General features: G+C 38.6%; 1 long non-coding RNA gene across 2 annotated transcripts in view; it reads left to right on the plus strand.

The window, feature by feature from the left end:
- LOC125613895 overlaps window positions 1–13805 on the plus strand; it is a 62421-nt gene extending 48616 nt beyond the window's left edge. Inside the window, exons 3-5 of one of the 2 annotated variants that reach the window (XR_007344478.1) lie at window positions 1540–1717; window positions 4265–4381; window positions 13658–13799. This is a non-coding gene — a long non-coding RNA (uncharacterized LOC125613895). Of the gene's footprint in view, window positions 1–1539; window positions 1718–4264; window positions 4382–13657 lie in introns of both variants that reach the window. The other variant, XR_007344476.1, reaches the window with a different exon arrangement.
- The last annotated feature ends 10152 nt before the right edge of the window (window positions 13806–23957 follow it).

Below are 23957 nucleotides of genomic sequence, written 5' to 3' on the forward strand. Positions count from 1 at the left end.
GTCAGAGAAATGCAAATCAAAACCACCCTAAGATACCATCTCACTCCAGTAAGATTGGCAGCCATTATGAAGTCAAACAACAACAAGTGCTGGCGAGGATGTGGGGAAAAGGGTACACTTGTACATTGCTGGTGGGACTGCAAATTGGTGCAGCCAATTTGGAAAGCAGTATGGAGATTTCTTGGAAAGCTGGGAATGGAACCACCAGTTGACCCAGCTATTCCCCTTCTCGGTCTATTCCCTAAAGACCTAAAAAGAGCATACAACAGGGACACTGCTACATTGATGTTCATAGCAGCACAATTCACAATAGCTAGACTGTGGAACCAACCTAGATGCCCTTCAATAGATGAATGGATAAAAAAAAATGTGGCATTTATACACAATGGAGTATTACTCTGCATTAAAAAATGACAAAATCATGGAATTTGCAGGGAAATGGATGGCATTAGAGCATATTATGCTAAGTGAAGCTAGCCAATCCCTAAAAAACAAATGCCAAATGTCTTCTTTGATATAAGGAGAACAACTAAGAACAGAGTAGGGAGGAAGAGCATGAGAAGAAGATTAACATTAAACAGGGACGAGAGGTGGGAGGGAAAGGGAGAGAGTAGGGAAATTGCATGGAAATGGAAGGAGACCCTCATGGTTATACAAAATTACATACAAGAGGAAGTGAGGGGAAAGGGAAAAAAAACAAGGGGGAGAAATGAATTACTTTAGATGGGGTAGAGAGAGAAGATGGGAGGGGAGCGGAGGGGAGGGGGGGATAGTAGAGGATAGGAAAGGCAGCAGAATACAACAGACACTAGTATGGCAATATGTAAAACAGTGGATGTGTAACTGATGTGATTCTGCAGTCTGTATTTGGGGTAAAAATGGGAGTTCATAACCCACTTGAATCAAAGTGTGAAATATGATATGTCAAGAACTATGTAATGTTTTGAACAACCAATAAAAATTAAAAAAAAATCCTCAATCCTCACAAACATTTTTATTTTTACCTTTTGATTATCGGCATTCTCACTAGGGTGAAATGATATCCTATTGTGGATTTGCTTTTCCCTGGTGATTGATAAGATTGAGCAATTTTTAATATATTTGTTGGTCACTTGTGTTTGTTGTTTAGAGAAGTATCTACTCAGCTCTTGAGCCCATTTTTTAATTGTATTCTTTCTGGTGCTTACCTTTTTCATTTTCTTGTATATTTTGGATATTAATATTTGACTTTATTGATGTTCTGTAATTTTAATTATTTTCTCTTATTGTTTATCAACATAGGTTGGCTTTTTTCATAAGTATAAATAATATTACAGTGAAAATTTTGAATATAAGTTCAATTTATAAAAGTGTGTTTAGAATAGATTTCTAAGCTCTTCTTTTTCTCCCAAATTGTTCAGGGAAGCAAATTTGAGTAAACACTGCCATTTTCTGCCTTTCATTAGTGACCCTGGATAAAGGTAAATATTCTACCAACTATTAGTTGATGACCATCTTTTTTTTTTTAAAGAAAATGACTGAATAATTTCTATTTTCTAGCTTCTGACCACCTCCTGAATTGCATCTTTATCCCAGACAAAATACCAATTTACATCCCGCCTCCCGCCACGTCTAGGTACTCCAGACACCTCCATGGCAGCCAAAGCCAAAAAAGGGCTCTTTAAAGGCCAGGATTGATGGACTCCATTCAGTGCTATTTGGGTGGAAAAGATGAAAGGTAAGTGCATTTTTATGATAGCTTTCAGTCATCCTGAACACCTACTGACCTAACCAATGCCTGAGTTTATGCCTCTGGTAACCCTTTGGAGAGTACTCAGAACTCTAACACAAACTCAAGGACGTGCTGATTACATAAACACAGTGTGGGGCAGCAGATCATCCTTTCTTTTTGCTGTCTAAAATATTCTAATAGGCCAGGCATGGTGGAACATGCCTGTAGTCCCAGCTACTTTGAGGGGCTAAGTGGGGAGGATTACAAATTTGAGGCCAGCCTTAGTAACATAGAAAAACTTCACCTCAAAAGAAAGAAATAGATGAATAAATAAAATCACAGACAAAAGAATTCAGATATGATATTCCATTAGAAGAGGAGATGAGGATTGTTTAGCCCAGTACATTATATAAGCAATGTCAACTTCCAGAGCAGGAGAGACTCTTGGTCTAGAGGCAGTCCTTCCCCAGCAAGATCTAAGTGGCTGTAGATTTTAAATTTGGATGAATAGAGATTTCCATGGGACTTAAGACTGAAAACTAGTTATGGGCTCCAGCTGTGCACTAAATCCTGTGTAAATCGCTCCTGCCACTGGCCTAGGGTCTCCAGTTGAAACTGGGATAGAGGCTGAGTGGCACCGTAGTAAGATGTAGCTGGTGGTCCAGGTTGGTGCTCAAGATGGTCATGTGGCTCAAAAGAGGGCCAAGAGGGTCAGAACACCAGGCATCTACTTCTACTTCGAGAAATTTCACGGATTACAGTTCCCTGAGAGTTTGGCTGGTCCAGCAGAAAGAAGTCCTTGGAGAGTTGCGGGGATTGGAGTGATGTGTTTAAAATCTGCCTACTCCATGCATGAAGTGAGCACAGGGGCAAGGACAATGTAAGAAGAATGGGGGAGGGTGGGTGTCGATAATGTTAACACATGCCCAAGTTCACAGCCAACGAGTTTGTTCTGCTGCTCTGAGATTTTTTTTGTTGTTGTTGTTTAAGAATAAAATAAACTCTTTGGAAATAGATGAGAGGGAGGATTAAAAAAGTCATTTATTAATTAATAGCATGAACTTTAAATAAGTAATACACACACTTTAACTGTAGCCCAAATACTATGATTTAAAAAAATAATCACATGGCCAACAACCCTTGCCAATATATTTTTTTTACAAGGCTATTAAATTCTGCCAACACTATGTGATGTTGAGCCAAATTGCACTGGAATATTGTGGTACATAACACAACACCATGTTTTTGTGAAAGGCTGGAGATGCCAGGGGAACAATCCATTTAGCCCATGAGTATATCAGGGGGAGTCAATTGAGGCTCTGTGATGTGTATTATATGTTTAGGTTGAAGTTCTCACCTTTGTACCTTTGGTGGCTTGTGGAAGTAGTGTTAGAGAGTGGGGACCTCCCATTTGGAGGCAGGGAAGCCAAGCCCTGGGGCCAGTTTTTTAAAACCCTGAGAATATATCTCAGAACTAGAGTTGGGAAATTCTCCCAGCCTAACCTTTGTCTTAGTAAGTGCCAGTGATCTTTTCCAAAAGCCGATCTCAGCACTGGCAAGAGCTCTACTTGTAGGAGCCTGGAACTGTCTCCTCAAGATCATTGACCTCAAAGCAGGCCCAGCATCCAGCTTTCATCAAATGCTCAATATATCTTTTCACGGCCAGGCCAGGCCTACTGCCTGCCTTAATAGATGCCATTCTAGCTAACACTGCTTCTTACCACTCCCACTAGGACTTCCTGCCTGCCTTACTGCAGCCCCTCTTAATTCCCTGACCTTCAACCCATTTGCATAGTTAATAAGCAATTGGCTATAGTTTAGTCTACACTTGAGAACAAAAAGATGCAGAGGTTGGGATATGGCCATGACTTGAGTGGTGGACAAAACCCAAGTCGAACTGAGATGCTATGGATTCCTTGTATCTGGCTTTTCCCAGATGTTCTCCAAAGAGTTGACATGGTGCATGATCTTGTACACTGTTAAAAGAGGTGAGTGTGTGGATGCTGGCTGGAGACCTTGAATGTTACTGGCTTAACGTGAGCATATAACATGTGTTATACACCATGGAGTAGGTGTACCGTAACTATTTATGGAAACAGAAATCAGCAATTTAAACCATCAGTAACTTTTAAAAAATTTTTTTGTAGTTGTAGATGGGGAGAATGCCTTTATTTATTTTTATTTTTATGTGGTGCTGAGAATGGAACCCAGTGCCTCACCCATGCTAGGTAAACCCTCTGCCTCTGAGCTACAGTCCCAACCCTACTAGGCATCAATAACTTTTAAGAGAAGTAAAGAAACATTTTATAAGCAAGAAAAGATCTCTAGTTCTTTTCCCAGTAGAAGTCATGCTCCCCACCCCAACCTCCACCCTTTGAAGGGAGGACAATATAGATAATGCAGTGGGTGTGCCTTTTCATTTTACCTTTTTATTTTGTCTCCTGCAGTTTGTCATCCCTCCCCGACCCTTGTTCCCTCCACTAAGATTAAGCCATAATGATCTAGTAGAGAGGAAGAGTTCTTGACCTTAGCAAAGTCTTTTCCATTTGCCAGACAGAACAAGGAGAGGAGAGTGCACCTTCCTCCCTGGATGGGGATACAAATGAGAGCGGCTGTGAAGTGGAGGTCAAGGAGTCAGCTGTGGGTGTCTGTGGCCCCTGCGGCCTTCAGGTGAGGTGTTGCAACGAACCACCAGGCGGGTGGATTCTGTCTGGTAGTAGCGAACCCAGCCTGTCCTTCCAGTCCCTCTCCCCGACCAAGCCTAGCTCTCTGTTACAAAATGTTTCCCAGGCCACTGTGACTGGAACCTGGAAATGCAAAATAAAAGAACAAAAATGCATGGTGCCAAAACATTGCAGTCTGTGCTTGCCATCTGTGAGTTTGCGGAGTGATTTTGCTTCCAACCTTCCCTCCAGAGGCGGCTGACATTATTTTCATATGCAGAGCTTCCCATATCCTGGCAGCCTTCTTTGTCTGACAGAAATAGAGTATCCAGGTCGAGAAGCTTCCCTTGAGATCTAGTCCACTTGAGAAGAACATTCTCTGAGACTGGCTACTCGTGGGGACTGGGCAGGCAGCCTGTGTTCCTGGTGACAACTGCCAAGCCGGTGCCACTCTCTTGGCCTTGTGCATGATGTGAAGCTGAGACAGCTGTGCAGCTGCTCTTTCACTGCCACATCACCAACATCAGCCCAGAACATGAAGCCTCCGGTGACCCCGTGTTTCCGAATGGGTAATTTCTCCAATGCAGAGTTCCAGCCATTCCCCCTGACTTCCAACACACTGCGTTGTCTGGTCCCACCCTGGTTATGCAAGTTGTTTTGCACTTGTCCTCAACATCCCTTCCTCAGTCTGGTCACCCTGTGGGCCCCCTTATGAATTTTCTCATCTTCCATAGAATCTTCTAGGTCTCCTGACTCTCCTCCCTTCTGATCATCAGTGGTAATTAGCATCTGGATGGAATTAACTATTCATTCTTTCCCAAAGCTCACCCTGATCTCTTGTGTCAGTTTTGTCTTCCCCCAACTCTTCGTAAAAATGTGTTGAGGTCAGGGTCACTATCTAATTATTTTCCCTAGACCCCAATTTTGATAAGCTCAGATAAAGGGCATCAGTCCATCAAAGGAATATCTATACTCTTATGTTTATTATAGCACTCTTCACAATAGCCAAGAAATGGAATTAACCAAGGTGTGTATTGGTGGATGAACAGATAAAGAAAATGTGATATATATACACAATGAAATATTACTGAGCCATAAAGAAGGATGAAACCCTGTCATTTGCATCAGCCTAGATGGAACCAAGGGACAGTATGTTAAGCAACATAAGTCAGGCACAGAAAGACTAATACTGCATGATCTCATATGTGGAAGCTAGAAAAGTTGATTTCATAGAAGTAGAGTGTAGAATAGTGGTTTCCAGAGTCTGGGGAGGATTGAGGAAGATAGAGAAAGGTCAGATAAGGGGTACCTAACACAGATAGGAAGACTTAAGTTCTAGTGCTCTACAGTACTGTAGGGTGACTAGAATTTATAACAGTTTATATTTTATAAATACGTAATAGAAGAAAGAAGTTTGAAGGTTCCCAAAACAAACAAGTGAAAAATGTTTAAGTATAGGTAAATACCGATTGCCATAATTTAATCATTATACATTATATACATATATTGAATTATCACACCATACCCCATAAATGTGTACTTTTTTTTTTTTTGCAGTGCTGCTCATTGAACCCAGGGACTTGCACCTGCTAGGCAAAATATGTAGAATTATTAAAAGGTCAATTAAAAATAACACATGCCTATAATCTCATTTACTCCAGAGGCTGATGCAAGACAATTGCAAGTTGGTGGCCAGCCAGAGAAACTTAGTGAGGTCCTAAGCAACTTAATGAGACCCTGTCTCAAAATAAAAAAGTAAAAAGAGCTGGGGATGTAGCTTAGTGGTAAAGTTCCCTGTAGGTTCACTCTCCAGCACTAAAGCCAAAATCAACAAGAACAAGAACAACAACCACAATATAAAATATTATATAAAGTCAAAAGGCAAAACTATGAACAAGCGTGGAGTTTTCACTGGGTTTAGGAATTGTGAGGTAGGAGCTTCATGCTCTGAGCCATGACCTGCTATAGAACAGAGAGGGACAAGGCAGCCGGCTCTTGGAAGAGGAAGAGGGGTGGTCCAGTGGTTGGCTGACAGTAGGAAGAAGCATTCGCAGAATTCATTTACATACAAGCAGAACAGACCCACAAAGCCCACAGTTTCCTGAATTTCTGCCCCAAGGCTATTCTATTCTTAGGGTTCATTTTAATCTAACGTGGGCACTGGAGAGGAAACCAAAGCCTATGTTCTTCTGGGAAGGAATTCACATACCTCTCCTTGTTGGGCCATGCCTTGGGTGAGGAGGCTTTGTGTGAAGGAGAGAGACATTTGCCACAAGAAATCCTGTTTTTGGAAGCCTGGCAGCAGTAGGCTCCTATTGAAAGCACCTGCATTTCTTCCAAGGTAGAAAGAGGAAACACCTCCGTCTTGATTTCCTTGTAATGGCCATGAGAGAGAAGAGGGAGAAGGCTGCAAGTACCTTGCCTTCACCAAGAAGGTTGGAAGGGGGCAGCCCTCCAGGCCTCTGGAGCTAAGTGTTCCTCTTCTGTGGAGGCCTACCAGTTGCTCTCTCTCCTCCCTGGCATACCTTCCTTGCTCCCAAGACCCTGTTAGTTTATGCCCACTTTCCTCCCCAAAGAAGTAAGTGGGTATCTCTTGGCTGTATCCATTGGCACACAACCAGAAGGGCCACGTGACGGACCCTGTGCAGCAGGAGAAGATCTCACTCCATAGTTTAGGGACGAGACAAGTATGGGGATGGGAAAGGTGAGGGGAGACAAGGGCAATGCTTTGTGAAGAACATTCTCCCATCATGGACTCTCCCCTTGGACCTTTGTTCTGTAGGCTGTCCAGTCTCTACCCTGTGCCAGGAATGGACATGGCCTCAAGCTCGGACTGCTGACTGGAGCTGAAAATCTAGAGTCATGGAAAGTTCAAATTTGTTAAAAAAAAATCAAATCTTTAAATGTCTTATTTAAAAATGTTTGCTCTCTGCACAGTTCCAGTTTTCCAGTCCTAATTTTGGGCTCTGGTGTACTACTTATTCCATCTGGGGTGAAGGGAGTGGAAGAAAAACCAGACATTATGGAGGCCTCACCTACTGTCACCTTTTCATAGACCCTTGCAGAAGAGGAAATGAGGGCCAAGAGGAGGCACTTGGTCCCGTTGTCAGAACGGTCTCATCTTCTTCCTGCTGTCCTCATCTCACATTATTTTATTCTCTTTCCCCACTTGGGGGAACCCCAGGTCTGGGTGGCTACTCTCTGGCAGGAATGCATTAGGACTTAGAGTTGGGCTTATCCACTTTTGCTGCTGCCCCTGATCTCCTCACTGTTCCTTGACTTTCCATACCGTGTTGTCTTAAATCCTTTGCTTTAGTCAGTTCCTCTCTCAGCAACACTCTTCCCCTAATATCCTAAATTAATTGCTTGAGTAATTCTTCATATCCTTCACACCTTTCCTCCAATGTTCATTCTTGATGAGGCCCATCCTGACTATATGCCCTTAATACTACAATGCAAACAGCCTTTACTCCACCATTCCTGACACATCTGATGGTCTTATCCTGTTCGACTTTTAAATTGCTCTATATTTCTTATTGTCTCTTAACACTTTTATAATTTATTTATTCATGTAATTTATTGTCTTTTAGAATGTAAACTTCCCAGGGGGCAGGAAACGTGGTTATTTTTGTCCAGTTTATTTCCAAGCACTGGAATTATGACTGGCGTGTGGTAGGCACTCAATCAATAGCTGATGAATCAATTTAATGAAAGGTCAACCTAGCTCTGACCTCATTAGAAGCAGATCAAATGCCAAAGCTGGTCATTTTGCTTTCCCACCACAGAATCTAAGGCCTCTGCAGGTATGGAGCACATGGGTGACTGCTCAAGAGCTGTGTGTAAATTAGATTTCTCCAACAAACTGCTCCCTCTTAGCAAAGGTACCGATATTATGTTTGTGAACCCAGGACTTCACCTTGTTTTTCCTGCATGACTGGTTTGCTCTATGGGCCGACCTGCTGCTGGCATCCTGCTGTTCCAACCAAGTGGCATGCTCCTAGTCACAGGTCACCAAACTCTATGGTCCTTGGAAGTGTCCCAAATGAGCTCTTTCTGAAAACAGCACAAGCTGTTAGACCCATGCTGGATGCTCAAGACACATGCTTGAGATCTTTCCAAGTTAGACACCTGTCAAATCCAGAGTTGGCTCCCAGCTTTAGCTTGAAGGATTTGCTTTCTAGGAAATGATAAAGGGAAACAGACATGAACTGGAGATGCCAGGGCTGGACAGAGCCTGGGATGGTGTGAGAGAATCCAGTGGAGCAGGGAAACCCCAAGTGGCCTGGGTGGCTACTCTCTGGCAGGAATGCATTGAGATTTAGGGTTGGGCTGATGCCGTTGTTATATTCTATTTGCTTCTAATTAGGGTTGGGATGGAGATAATTCATGGCAAAGGAATCCTATACATGATGGTGGAATTGGACCAAATGGCAGGGCATATCAGCTTTAAAGTTGCACACAGTTAACTATTAAGCTCTAAATCAATTTCCTCAGTTTAAATTCTCTCTTGAACTTCCTTTCACCTGGTCTTTTGCTTGTTATGCTTGCGGTTCTGGTTTCTGTTTATTTCTCCTGTTTTTGTTCCTGTTATTAGTTGACCTCATTTATGTTGGCATTGAGGACAATTTTCATTGTAATCTCAATAGCTTAGTAATAAAAAGTTACGCATTGTATGGGTGTTGGGTAAAAGGGAACATTTATATTTATTCTAATACTTCCTGGCTTACTGTTAGTGTTTCTAGGATAGCCTGGGAATTAATGTTTTAATGAACGTTCCAACTGCTCAGGAATACCATTCTGGAACATATTAACCCAGCCAGTGAACAGCCAGTGAGGCTGATATTTGGTCAACAACAAGCATTTCTTTCCTGCAAGAGAGAGTAATGGGATTAATTTAGCATTTCCTAGCTTGTGGCATCTATTTTGACATAAATCTCTATATAGAGATCGATTGCACATATAACTATAAAGCAGAGTATTTGGGGGATATTATGATGAGAAAAATCAGGACACAAGCACAAATCAGGCCTTGGCTGATGACATTTAGGAAACCAATGCATGTTCTTGTGAACAGCACTTAGAAAATGGGCTTAATGAAAATAAATCCCTTCTATATGGTTTCCCACCACAAGAAGTTGATGTTTGCAAATGTCTCAGTATTTGGAATGTGTATGGCAATATTTTAGTTAATTCTGGATGATTCTCTTAGTTTTACTCCCACTGGATATACGTCTTTGCTTCATGACTTGTTTTGTAATGGAAGATCTTGAAGCATGTCTCAAGGTTCAGATTGTCAATTTGTGGCCACCTAACAAGTAAATAAAACAAATCTTTTAAATAACACTCTGGTGACTCAAGAGAATATGCTGATGCTCCTTGACTCACAATGGGATTATGTCCTAATAAATCTATCATAGGATGAAAACACACTTAATACTCCTGACCAACTGAATGTCATAGCTTAGTAGCACAATGCCTTTTAAAGTATTGGTTGTTTCCCCTCTGACTGTGACTGCCTAGAAGCTGCGGCTCACTTCTGCAGCTCAGTCATGAGAGAATATTATACCATGTCACTAGCCCAGGATAAGATCAAAATTCAAAATTCAAAATATGTTTTTTTTTGTATACATATCACTTTTGTATCGGTGTAAAGCTGAAAAATGATAAGTCAAAGCATTGTAAACCAGGGAGCATCTGTACTCAATTTCCCAAGAGTAATAGCTTATCGGTATGCAGTTTGTCCATGGACCATTGACAAACTCACATAGTCTAGTAGTACACACGTTCATCTCTTCATGTTTCTCATAAGCACCTAAGTGAATAAAAGTGTTCAATGTATATTAACTAAGAGCAAGAAAGAAAAATGAGCAATTTTAGCAGAATTCTCTAGATCCAAATAGTGCAACACATGGACAAGTGGGAAGCTCCTGTGTTCACTAAACCATCTATATTTACTACTTACTTATTGTAGCATCTATCTAAAACAGTGATTTCTGATTTCTAATCTTTTCAAATCACAGACTCTCCTCCTCCCTGATTGAGAATCTGATTAAAGTTTTAGAGCCTCATCCCTGAAAAATACACATACACTTAAACTTTCTGAGGCTTCATCCATGTACTTTATGGTTACAGTCACTCATCTGATATGATGCCAGAAATCTCTTGTGTTTATATGTTCTTTGGGATATACTCTAGAGTGTACTGCTTACATTCGAACATGAACACATACTTCCTACATTTATGAATGACATGCTCTCTATGAGAATGATTAAAGGAAACAATGCTTGTGAAGACATATCATAAAAATGTAAATGTGATAATATCAAAATTATTATTATTTGTACTGGCTACTTAAAATTCAACACTAAAGCTGTTGAGTGATGTTGCAGCAGATAAATTATTATATGAAAAATACTTTAAAATGCAACCTTTCCATTATCATAATTTAAATTCTTCTTTGTTCTTGTTTCAGTCAAAAAAGCACTGTATGTCTACTTTCTGCAGGATGGATACTTTTGGGGGCATACTATGTATAAAGCCCTTTGCATTATGTGGAATAAAAAGCCAAAACTCCACTGTTCTCTGTGGAGTTTGTTTCTAGAAATACCTCCAAAGGAGATCTTGTCAAAAGCAATTAAATTCAGACCTGAATTAATAATTTTATTAATTACATTTTAAGCAAGCCAATTATTTGTTTGTTTAACTGATTTCTTATTATAAAGTGATTGTAGGCCATTAGTGTTCATTATATACCAAATTAGATTTCACATCTCCTTCAGCATATACTGGAAATAATGCTAGTGAACACTAGGACTGGTTACAAAGAATGCCTATTACAAGAATGCCTTTGGATGTAGGTAACTAGTGAAGAATAATTGATGAGCTTGCTGGTGCCTTTAGCAATAATATATAGTGCAAATATGGAGGGTCCTCAAGAATGTTGTCTAAATAAAATTCTTAGAGTTGAGCAGAAAATAATTATGAAAGGGATAACTTTGTCCTGGCATATGGTTTATGACATAGTGAGACTTCTGCTGAGAATTTGGGGATGAGGAGTGGAGAAATGAGAACTGGAAATTAAAGAAACAGACTTCTGTCTGAGGGAAGAGAAAAGAGAGATTCAACATTTATTTCCCAGTTTGAAAAATAGCATCTTGGCTCAGTAGAATCAAGTGTGAACTAGTGCATTCATGCAAAATCTAAGGAAACCCAAAGAAAGACCTCTGGTCAATCATTACATATGCATCTGTTGAATGCCTGAGAGAGTGGGGGCCAACTATTGTGCCATCTATGGTGTGCACTCAGAAAGAAAAAGAACAAAAATTATAGTCTTACTCATTTATTAGATACTTATTATATATCATGAGCTGAAGTCAAAGATGAATAGGTTTAATTATTTTTCTATAAAAAGGGAAACATAACTTACATATTGTTTTCCAGCCAATCAGTTTTGGATTTTACAGTCGTCTCAATTTGTCTCCTGAAAATTGGTTTCAACCAGTCTCCTAAATTGGATATTTTGGTTGTTTCAACTTATACTTATTATAAATAATACAGGGTAGCAAAACTAGCTGAAAATCAATTACGAAGAAATGAGAAAAATCTATTTCCAGAAAAGCGACAAAAAATGTTTCAGTTCTGGCTTCATTAACTGTTGCAACACAATCCCATTTTACTGGTACCAGTGGCTGGGAATATTCTCCTTTTGACCAAATGAGAGTGCTGACCAACTTACATTTGTTCAATATGTAAAGTTAAATTGTTTCCCATAAGTTGTTTTGATCTAAGTCACTATAGAGAGAGCTAGACAGGCAACAAATAATTGCAATAACATCTAATAAGCATAATCATTAAGTCTTATACTAGATTCTAACAGAACAAAAAGGAGGGAGACAAGGCAATCTTCAGAGGTGACGAATGAACTGGGCTTAAGAGAGTAGGCATTGCCATCTAAGCTCAGGGGAGAGGGCAAACACCAATGTTCTAAAACATCTCATCTTCATATATATATTTCTTTACATCACAGGATTCAGGCTGGTGACTACTGTTAAACTAATGTCTTTTAAAAATCTAAGTTCTCTCTCTGCCATGATCATTTAGCTGCATCATTTTTATGCTCCACTGAGTAGAATATAAAACTAGGCTGATGAATGTGGGTTGGGGACGAGGGCTTAGCAAAGTGCTACTTTCAGTCACATAAAAATTAGGAGTTAGGATCAGCTATGATTCAAAGCAGGGTGGCCAAAGTTTAATCACTGGTATCTTCAAAACGATGGTTGTGCCCTCTGTGGGTTTTATTTTTTTCCACATTTTTATTATTATATGATAGTTATACATAATGATGGATTTGTTATTTCGTATTCACACATGCACACACTATAATAATATAATTTGGCCAAGATCACTCCCCAGCACTTTCCTTCCCAGCCCTCCTCCCACTTCTTGGTCCCTTTCCTTTACTGATCTCCCTTTGATTTTCATGAGATTTGCCCCCACCTTTCTTTTCCTTTTTCCTCTCTTGCTTCTGCATTTGAGAGAAAACATAGAATCCTTGACCTTCTGAGTTTGACTTATTTTGTTTAACATGATGGGCTCTAGTTCCATCCATTTTCCCCCTCTGCAGATTTTATTTTAGGCTTATCTGCCCTTGTGTCTCGGCCTGCTTCATGAACTCACAGATTTTCTTCTTTGAAGTTTATTCTATGAAAGTGGTTGTTAAAGGGTTTTTTTTCAAATTCTCATGGAGTGGTGGATGTGGCTTCTCACTAGCAAGCTCATACTGAGATATAAAGGAGCTCATATTGGCTCAAAAATGTGCTGTATCTCAGGAAGACATGTAGATGACAGCAATCAAGTCTCCATATTTATCAGGTTCTAGCAGCTGGGATGTTGAGTCTTGTTTAATTCAATGGAGACCTCTTACGCTAGGCAGAGATCTCAATGGTGAATAGTGACTCGAGATGGCCACTTTGGCTAGACGTTTACCTCTTTTCTGTCACTTCCCCAGCATGCTATGTATCTCATTTCCCAGATTCCTTTGTCATGTTTCCCTGATAATTTTAACCAATGGAAGATATTAATAGAAGATCTTCAGGTAAGAGACAGAGAGCAGCCAGAATATTTTCCCCCTTAACTGCTATATTTCCTCCAGGATTATAGCCCCTGATGGACAATTGCTTCCCTCTGTGGTCCTGCTGGAAAGCCCTCCATTGTAGATCCAACTCATACTCTAGCCCCCATTTCTCGTCTGTGGTAGTATCACCTCCCCTTTCTGTCTTTCCAGATCCTCCCCCAGATGGTGGTGTCCTGCTGTCCCTGACTTCTGAATTGTCATCAGACTTCATCACCCCCTTTGTGGCCTTTCAGCTCTATCACCTGTAAACAACTTCCCTGTGTTCAGTTCCTGGTTTTCTTTTCTTTTTTTTCTATTTATATATGACAGTGGAATGCATTACAATTCTTATTACACATATAGAGCACAGTTTTTCATATCTATGGTTGTATACACAGTATATTCACACCAATTTGTGTCTCCATACCTGTACTTTGGATAATAGTGATCATCACATTCCACCATCATTAATAACACCATGCCCCCTCTCTTCCCCTCCAACCCCTCTGCCCTATCTAGAGTTCGTCTATTCCTCCCATGTTCCCTCTCCCTATCCCACTATAAATCAGCCTCCTTATATCAAAGAAAACATTCAGCATTTGTTTTTTGGGGAATGGCTAATTTCACTTAGCATTATCTTCTCTAACTCCATCCATTTACCTGCAAATGCCATGATTTTATTATCTTTTATTAGTGAATAATATTAGCATTATCTTCTCTAACTCCATCCATTTACTTGCAAATGCCATGATTTTATTCTCTTTTATTGGTGAATAATATTCCATTGTGTATATATGCCACATTTTTTATCCGTTTATCTATTGAAGGCATCTAGGTTGATTTCACAGTTTAGCTATTGCATTGTGCTGCTATAAACATTGATGTGGCTGTGTCCCTGTAATGTGCTGTTTTAAAGTCCTTTGGGTATAGACTGAGGAGAGGGATAGCTGGGTCAAATGGTGGTTCCACTCCCAATTTTCTAAGAAATATCCATACTGTTTTCCATATTGGCTGCACCAATTTGCAGTCCCATCAGCAGTGTATGAGTGTACTTTTTCCCCCACATCCTCGCCAACACTTATTGTTGTTTATCTTCATAATAGCTGCCATTCTGACTGGAGTGAGATGATATCTTAGAGTAGTTTTGATTTTCATTTCTCTAATTGCTAGTGATGATGAACATTTTTTTTCATGTATTTGTTGATTGATTGTACATCATCTTCTGAGAAGTGTCTCTTCAGGTCCTTGGCCCATTTATTGACTGGGTTATTTGTGTTTTTTTTTTGGTGTTTAGCTTTTTGAGTTCTTTATATACCCTAGTGATTGGTGTTCTATCTGATGTGTGAGGGGTAAAGATTTGATCCCAAGATGTAGGCTCTCTATTCACCTCACAGATTGTTTTTTTGCTGAGAAGAAACTTTTTAGTTTGAGTCTATCTCATTTATTGATTCTTGATTTTAATTATTGCACCACAGGAATCTTATTAAGGAAGTTGGGGCCTAATCCCACATGATGGAGATTAGGGCCTACTTTTTCTTCTATTAGACACAGGGTCTCTGGTTGTATTTCTAAGTCCTTGATCCATTTTGAGATGAGTTTTATGCATGGTGAGAGATAAGGGTTTAATTTCATTTTGTTGCATGTGGATTTCCAGTTTTCCCAGTAGAATTTGTTGAAGAGGCTATCTTTTCTCCAATGCATGTTTTTGGCACCTTTGTCTAATGTAATATAATTGTAATTTTGTGGATTAGTCTCTACGTCCTCTATTCTGTACTATTGGTCTACCAGTCTGTTTTGGTGCCGACACCATGCTATTTTTGTTACTGTTGCTCTGTAGTATAGTTTAAGCTCTTGTATAGTGATGCCACATGCTTCACTCTTCCTGATAAAGATTGCTTTAGCTATTCTGGGTCTCTTATTTTTCCAGATGAATTTCATGATTGCTTTTTCTATTTTTATGAGGAATGTCATATTGGAATTTTGATCAGCATTGCATTAAATATGTTTAGTGCTTTTGGAAGTATGGTCATTTTGATACTATCACTTCTGCCTATCCAAGAGCAAGGTAGCTCTTTCCATCTTCTAAGGTCTTCTTTGATTTCTCTCTTTAGGGTTCTGTAATTTTCATTATATAGAACATTCACCTCTTTTGTTAAGTTGATTCCCAAGTATTTTTTTTTAATTATTATTTTTTAGTTGTTGATGGACACAATACCTTTATTTATTTATTTTTATGTGGTGCTGAGGATCGAACCCAGTTCCTCACACATGCTGGACAAGTGTGCTACCACTGATCCACAACCCCAGCCCCCCAAGTATTTTATTTTATTTTTTTGAGGCTATTGAAAATGTAGTAGTTTTCCTCAGTTTCTGTTTTCTTGGCTGATATACCACTTGTAATAAAGACAATGGCTATAAGAAAGCAATGGAGGAATTCTCACTTCAAATGAATCCCATCATAAACTCACAGATTGATGCCTACTCCTCAGGCTTCTATCTAGAAATCTTAGTGTGTGCTTAACCATCAGAATTACAGTAAAAGGGAGGTTTTCCTGGCCTTCTTTCAGATGTGGGGCCAATGAGTAATTAAACCTAAGGTCTCAAGACAGTTTCTAATGTGTACTAAGAAGCCACCATGTGACCTCTGCTCCGTGGAGTGGTAATTGGCAGTTGGTCTTGGATTTTCATCACAGGAGAAAAAGTACAATCTCATTGGTAAAGGGATTTTTTTTTCTGCTTCTAGCTTTTTATAGAAATACCATAGGCAAAAATATAAAGTAACATATATTTGCAGGGTGAGGGAGGATTGGTTGTCTTGTTTTTTCTTTATTCCTTTTACTCTAAAGTAGAATAAAACGTTCATTTTAGAGAGTATCCAAGATTTATTTTAAAAAGGATATCCTCTACAGTTAATCAATAGGTAAAAACTCTGGAGAAGTCTTTGCTCCTGCCTGGATGTGCTAAAGCTCCTATTTAAAGAATGAGCTGTGTACGTGAGCCAAGAATGCTTTTTTGGTTTGGCAGTTTTTATCTGATCTTTGGAAGAGGTTAAAAGCCCAGATATACAATGTGGAAATTTTGAAACTTCCCCTTTAATGTCATCATCATTGTGTGAAGGAGACCAGAAAAAAAGAAAGCAATCTATTCTATAATTTTTTAAAGCAGCAAAAATAAATTCATGATCTTGTTAAAATTCATTATGCTTATCTACCTTTTAATCATGGTTTTGACATACTGTATGGTTTTTATCTGGTGTTTAAAGAAATTCTGTATATTGATTTATAATAGTGACAAAAGTCACTTTCAGATTTCCAGGGACTGATTAATCTCTCTGAAATCCTTTGTTTTTCTCCCTCTCTGTTCTTTGCTCATTTATATTAGCACCTGCTCTAGAGGTTAGAGACAAGAAGATAAGGTGACTGAGGGTGAAATTCTAATCAGTCATTTTTGTCACAAGCTAGAATAGTTGAAGAAAGACCAGCTTGGAAGAAGGAAGCTGAACTTATTTGAAGAAATACAGCAACATAATTATTAATAGATTTACTTTAGTCCTAGAATCCTTTGTCCCATCACTGAAGAAGATTACAAAAAGGTTGCGGTCACTACATAGAAACCTTTTATTATTTACAGCTCTGACAGTGTCCCTTAAGTGTTCTATTAATCAGAAAAAGTCAGTTCCAGATATGGCATATAGGCATGCCAATGAAGAAGCTTTATCATAATGGTCAAACAACCAACCCCAGACCCTCTCTCCCCTCCAAAAGGAATAAACCAAACTCCAGTGGAGTTGAGTAGCTGAGGTGTGTATTCATCTTCATGACAGTCGTGGTCCAAAAGCAATTACAAGAGAGTAATACTGCTTGGACTCTTGTGGGTTTCCCCCAAGATGGTTGGTGTTTTGAACATAATAAAGAAGAGAAAATGGTCCTATTTTTGGTGAGTTTACTTTTGCAAATATAGTGATGAAATTTTTCTAATGACAGCTTATAATTAGGTATCTCACAGTAAAGGTGAACACAAGATTATTCACTAAAAATAGAACCTGTATTCAACTTTGCAGATAGAAGTGCCACTTTGAGTTAATAGGACTTAGCAGGGATTGTGTCCTGTTGTAGGCGATTTTAAGATGAAAATTGTGTTTATATTTTGAACAAAAGTTTTGGGACTCTCTCATCATTTCTTAATAGTTGCTCACTTTCTTAATAGTTGTTCACTGAGTGCCTTCCTAGTGAAGGACGGAAAGATGCAACTGAGACATATCTGTGGGAGTTACGTTTTAAGACTCCCCCCAGTGGATGCCCTTCCAGGGCATGCCCCAGTGACCTAACTTCCTTCCATTAGACCACACCTGCTAAAATTTCCACCACCTCCTAACACCACCTAAGGCTGAAGGCCAATATATGGATATTTGGAGGACATTTCAGATCCAAATTACTGCAATTTCTATTTTATGTTTTTTTCTCTCTCAATTTTCATTTATGGGAAAGCCTTCAACTTTGTCCTGTGGTGGAACAAAGAAGAATTATATTACTTTGCCATACAAATTGCTGCCACACTTTGGGTCCCCCTTTCCTCATTATGGATGGCTGGGTTAATGGAGTAAAAGGAAATGGATAGAAGATCAGATATAAAATCAGTTTCTGGAAGAGGAGTAAAACCTTCAAATCCTGCTTCCCCATGGAGACAGAGATGATGATTTGGTCTGGGACTGAAAAGAGACTCCAGTTTCCAATAAGCATGGAAAGGAAGCCGTAGGTCCCCCTTCTTAAAAGGTTCAACTACCTCCTACAGGCTGGGGACCAAGTCTCTAACATACAGGCTTTTGGGGTGGCATTAAATATCTAAACTATAGCACAAGAGTAGACATTTTCCAAGAAGAGTAGAAGATTGACTGGGAAGGCTTTTAAGGGCAAAGTGCAGAAGAATGAAACCCAACAGATGTGGTGTGGGGGAGGGAAGGGAACGCTGAGAATGATGATTCCTTTGTGAAGCAGAATCTCCCAGTAGAACTACAAGCCCCTTTTGAGGGGAGTAGCAAGAATATAAGTAAGTGTTAATCGATATAAGTCATGTCCCCAGTGCTGTAGAAACTAAGAGGGGATGTGGTGGTGGGAAATGGGTAAGTGAACTTTAAGTCAAAATTATTCTATTCATTTTTCTTTGGAAGTGATCAGGTTTAAGTCAGTGTAAGTGATTGTCAAATATATAACCTGATTTTGGAAGCAACACTGGATCTTTCAAAAGAGTTATTTCAGTAATACTTCCTAGTTTATAAAATTGGTTTTGTTGGTTTCCAAAGCTGTTCTGGGATGGACACAAAATTGCCCTTCAACCTAAAAGAAGTTCTTAACTGCTTTCAGTTACTGTCTTATTTTCACTGGATTATTTGAATATACCAGTGACAAAATTGACAATAGTATTCTGGCCGATGCATCATCAGTCATGCAGTTTGATCCCTATTTCTTTTCTGCTACAATGGTTTAAAAAAACCAAACAAACAACTCTGTTCTTCATAAAAAAAAAAAAGTGAAAAATATTCAGTTAGTTCATCAGACAAGTGTGAAGAAAAAGAACTGGTTATATATGTCTTCACATGTCAGAAAGAGCCAAACTTTGACCTTAGAATATGAGTAATAGCATGTGTTTGAAGCAGTCTGATTGAAGGAAGGCATCCAAAAAAGCCTAGGGTAGTTGGAAACAGCAAGCAAAATAATAGCAAATGTGTTGCCATAACAGAAAAAGCTGGAAGCTTCCCAAGGTAGAGGAGAGATGATTCTTTCACACAAATTGAGAGCTGTAAGTGGGAGATGGAACTCATGGATTGAAAGCATAAATCTGTCAGGAATAGGTCTAAGAACTTTTACATTACACAGATTGAGTATCCTTTATTTGAATTGCTTGGGACCAGAACTGAATAGGATTTTGTTGAACCTGGAATACTTGCAAAATTTTCTACATACACATAATTAAATATCTTGGGAATGGGACCTGAATCTAAACACTGAATTCATTTAGGTATCATATATACATTGTACAAATAGTCGGATGATAATTTTATTAAAAAATTCAATTATTTTGTGCATGGAGCAAAGTTTCACGGTATGGAATTTTCCACTTGTGATGTCATGTTGGCACTCAAAACGTTTTAGATTTTGGAGCATTTTCAATATTGGATTTTGGATTAGGGATGATTAACTAGTATTGTAGTTAGGCACTTTAATTCTCTCAGAAGTATATGTGATTATATCCATTTTATGGATCAGGATATTAGTGTTTTAATGGCTTGTAATTTGGGGGTAGTAGCCTCTTGTCCATTGATAAATAATCTTGATGTTTCTTGCTTGAATATCCATAACAGATATCACTCAATGTGCTAGCTGTTATGCCTGGGCTAATTGCAATTTTTATTTTACATATGAAGAAAATAATATGTGAAGGCTTTAAGTGCTTGTTCCAAATCACACAGGGAGTTAATAACAGAGCTAAGTTTGGAACCCAGTTGTCTTGATTCCTAGTGAAATTGGCCTCCCATCGACCCAACTGCACCCGCTCTTTTCCCCTTCTACACTTAATTACATGCAGAAAAGACTGAAGGGGCTTTATGCATGTATTTATGTGTATATGCGTATAAATATATATTTACACACAAAAATATATTTATGCACACATATATATTTTATATATAAATAAATATATATTAAAATAAATAAATATATTATAAATAAATAAAATATATATATTTTTATTTTTTATTGAATCCAGGAGCACTTAACCACTGAGCTACATCCCCAGACCCATTTATATTTTATTTAGAAACAGGGTCTCACTGAGTTGTTTAGGGACTTGCTAAGTTGCTAAGGCAGGCTTTGAACTCATGATCCTCCTGTTTTAGCCTCCTGAGCCTCTGGGAATACAGGCATGAGCCACTGCGCCTGGCTACACTTATATATTTTTAATGGAGACATTTAAAATGTATATATTTTTTGCAGCTTCAGGAGAAGACTCTGTAAATCACAAAGTTATCAATTTGGCAAAAGCAGGATAGAAAAAGAATATAACTATCCATCAAACACACTTAGGATTTATTTACACTGAAGTTAAGTTGCTACATTAAATGGCAGAGTGGTAGGTAAGGAGGTTTTATGCAAATAAAGAGGAAATTTAGTCTGCTTTTCCTTCTGCCACCAACCAAATAGATCCTTGGGTTCTGTCTCATCCATGAAGGGAAATCATAATATTTTGCCTTTCTCAAGAAGGTGGTATCCTGTGAGGTCTCCCCTCCTTGTTCTAAGAGGTAATTGATTCCCAATTATATATTTCTATTTTCCACTGAGAATTCCAAGAGTTGGAAAGTCAGAAGCTAAGTTCTCAAAGAGTCTGGGAATGGGGATTATTCACTTGTTTCTCCTAGGAGAGTTAAACAACAAAACAAAACAAAGCAAACAGAAAACTCTGAGGTGCCAGTTATTTCGGAAAATGATATTTGAGAAAAGCAGTACATTTTATGGCCCTGCTTGTAGACTTGTGAATTAATATGTGCTCATAGCCTATGGCCAAAATGTTCCAGTATGTGGAAAAATTTTTAATTTTTAATTTTTATTTTTACATATATAGATCTATTGCTGTTTTCTAACATTTCATGGTAATTTGCATTCACTGGGGAATTAAATGGAATTGTGACACAAATTTAAGACATGTATTAAGGGGATTCAAAATGATCATAATAATGGCAAGCCAACAATTTTTTGACAATTAACATAAAAATGAAAGTGAAAGCCCTGGGCACCAGTGGGGTGGAGGAAATGAAGGTGCTTTTCAGAGGTAGTATCCAACAACACTTTATGCATTTGTATGACACTGGACAAACTAGGTGTTCTGTGCAGACTGTGAAAGTGACAATCATGTTAAAATCTGCATGAAAAAAAAGTTTGAAAAATGACTTTAAAAGCAACGAGGGGAAGAAAAAAGCAAAGGAAAATTGCTGAATTAAAAAATGGGATGATTGAAGTTAATACTTTAGAGATTCCCCAAATAAAGAATTATGCTTAAAAATCCACTGTGAATCTATTTCTAAAAGGTTTAAATGTATAGCTTATTGCTCAGAGATGCATTTGTAAAAGGATGAATCTATTTCCAAAGTGGTCAAAATTGTCAAGTTGTACTTAAACTTATGAGATGGGAAAAAATACAGAAAAAAGTATATATGCTTGTCATGACTTGCAAATTAATTCATTAATTTAGTAGTTCTGGGATTTCCACCTACATATAACTTAAAAATTGTGGTTCTCCATGTTAGCATGCATACGAATAGCATAAGGAACTAGTTAAATGTGGAGATACATGGCTTTTATCACAATTTTGATTTGCTAAATTTGGGGGAAGATCTGGAATCCATATTTTTTTAAAATTATTTTTTAGTTGGACACAATACCTTTATTTAATTTATTTTTATGTGGTGCTGAGGATTGAACCCAGGGCCTTGCTCATGCTTGGCAAGCACTCTACCACTGAGCCACAACCCCAGCCCCTCAGAATCTGTATTTTAAAAAGACTTAGAAGAGAGCTGGATGTGGTGGCACATGCCTGTAATCCCAGTGGCTGGAGAGGCTGAGGCAGGAAGATTCCAAGTTCAAAGCCAAATTCAGTAATTTAGTGAGGCCCTAAGCAACTTCTTAAAGAAAGAAGGGCTGGGGATGGGCTCAGTGGTTAAGCACCTCTGAGCTCAATCCCTGCTACAAAAAAAAAAAAAAAAAAAAAAAAAAAAAAGGCTTATATTCTTCTATAGCCTCACCTCAACAGAGAAAGATAGCAGCAGACCCCTCTCCGAGGGTGGACCCTGAATTTGTACTTTTATTTTAGAGTGGCTAGCTGGACACACCTGTGCTTTCATATATCATTCTTCATTATTGCATAAAATCTTATCACTCCCTGTGTCTGGGAACACAGAACAGGGATACAAAACTGTTTCTAACTTATGGAAAATCTACTTTTTTTCATATCTGAGTTGGGCTAAATGCGTCTAGACTCCCACGTAGTTCTAATACTTTAAATGCATATCCAATACTTGGCAAACATTTCTTGAAAATTATGACTCAGGCCTTGGCTAGTGAGAATGGAATGAGCCTGGAAAAAAACAGAAATCAGCCTTTGGATCATTAAATTGGAGTTTTAAGAAGATTCCCTATGCCACCTGCACATTTCAGGAACTACCTAAGGAGCTAGAATGGCAATTAGAGATATAAACTCCATGCCTGAATGAAGAAAAGCTTTATCTTGCTAATTTTTCTTAAAATTCAAAATAACTGTCTACATATCATTATCAGAAATTAGATATATTGGCTGCCAAGTTGCCATTTCTGTAGGAATGGCTGATGTTTAGTATAAATAAAAAACAGGCTTAGAATAAATTTTAATAAATTTGTCACCAACAGAGAAAACACAAATAATGCTGTATGTGTTACAAATAGTTGAATCTAGAAGGTTCCCATTTGACTAACTTTTTGTTAGGTGGAAAACTGTTATTTTGCTTGATGACCTCAAGTTTTTTTTTTTTTTTAATTTCTATATGAGGCAGAGATTGTGAGATTCAGTCATACAAAATAAGAGTAGGTTATTTAAACAAAAACACTGAAAAACCCTATATGGGGGGAACCATGATTTACTTTATCATCTTCTTTTTTTAAATTTTCAGTTTACACAGTTACACGTTAATGATATGTTTTAAAAAAAATCTGTTGAAAGTTGATTCCAGTCACAAATAAGAATTTACTTTAACATAGAAAAGAAAAACTACCGATGAAGATATTTGCAAGTAGTTGTAGCAAGGTCTCTGAATATAAATCATTCTCATTCATTCATGCACTCATTCACCAAACTGCTACAAGGCTGGGGCCTTTTGGGAAACTGAGGCGGTATGAAGGGTCCCTTCCTACCTGCATTCTTGCAATGAAGTCAAAAAGATTTCAGACATGTCGGTCAGAATAACAGGCATGAGTGTATTAGAAGGGATGGGGAAAATGAAAGAGAAGAAAGGGATGGTGTGTCTCTGCCCTCTAGTTTTATTGGGAGTCACAGAGAAATTTCTAGAGTCCTGCCCAGGTTGACCTTTTCACTTTTGACTGAGAGCAGGATCACATCAGACTTTCAAGTCCTTGCTGCCATGACCACTCGAGGTGGGTCACTTTGGCTCATGCTGACCAACTTTAATCAGAACCTGTTCTTAAAGATTTTATGGTTAGGGGGAATTATCCTTATCTCCCCGAGTTCCAGGATCTGGTCTGTGTAAGGGTCACAAAAGTCCCCCTTACTCCCTTCAGAGTAACTTGTGTTCTTCTGGTCATTGGTGTTTCTGGGCCTGCATTTCTCCTGGAGATAACATGTAGTTTGCTGAGGAATGTAACATATCCTGTGGGCTTAAGCCAGCAGGGCTGTAGGAAAATTGCTTTTTAAAAATGAAAGCATGAGGGGGGTG

Source organism: Marmota marmota, unplaced genomic scaffold (assembly GCF_001458135.2).
Source record: "Marmota marmota marmota unplaced genomic scaffold, marMar, whole genome shotgun sequence".
In the NCBI taxonomy this organism is placed as follows: Eukaryota; Metazoa; Chordata; class Mammalia; order Rodentia; family Sciuridae; genus Marmota; species Marmota marmota.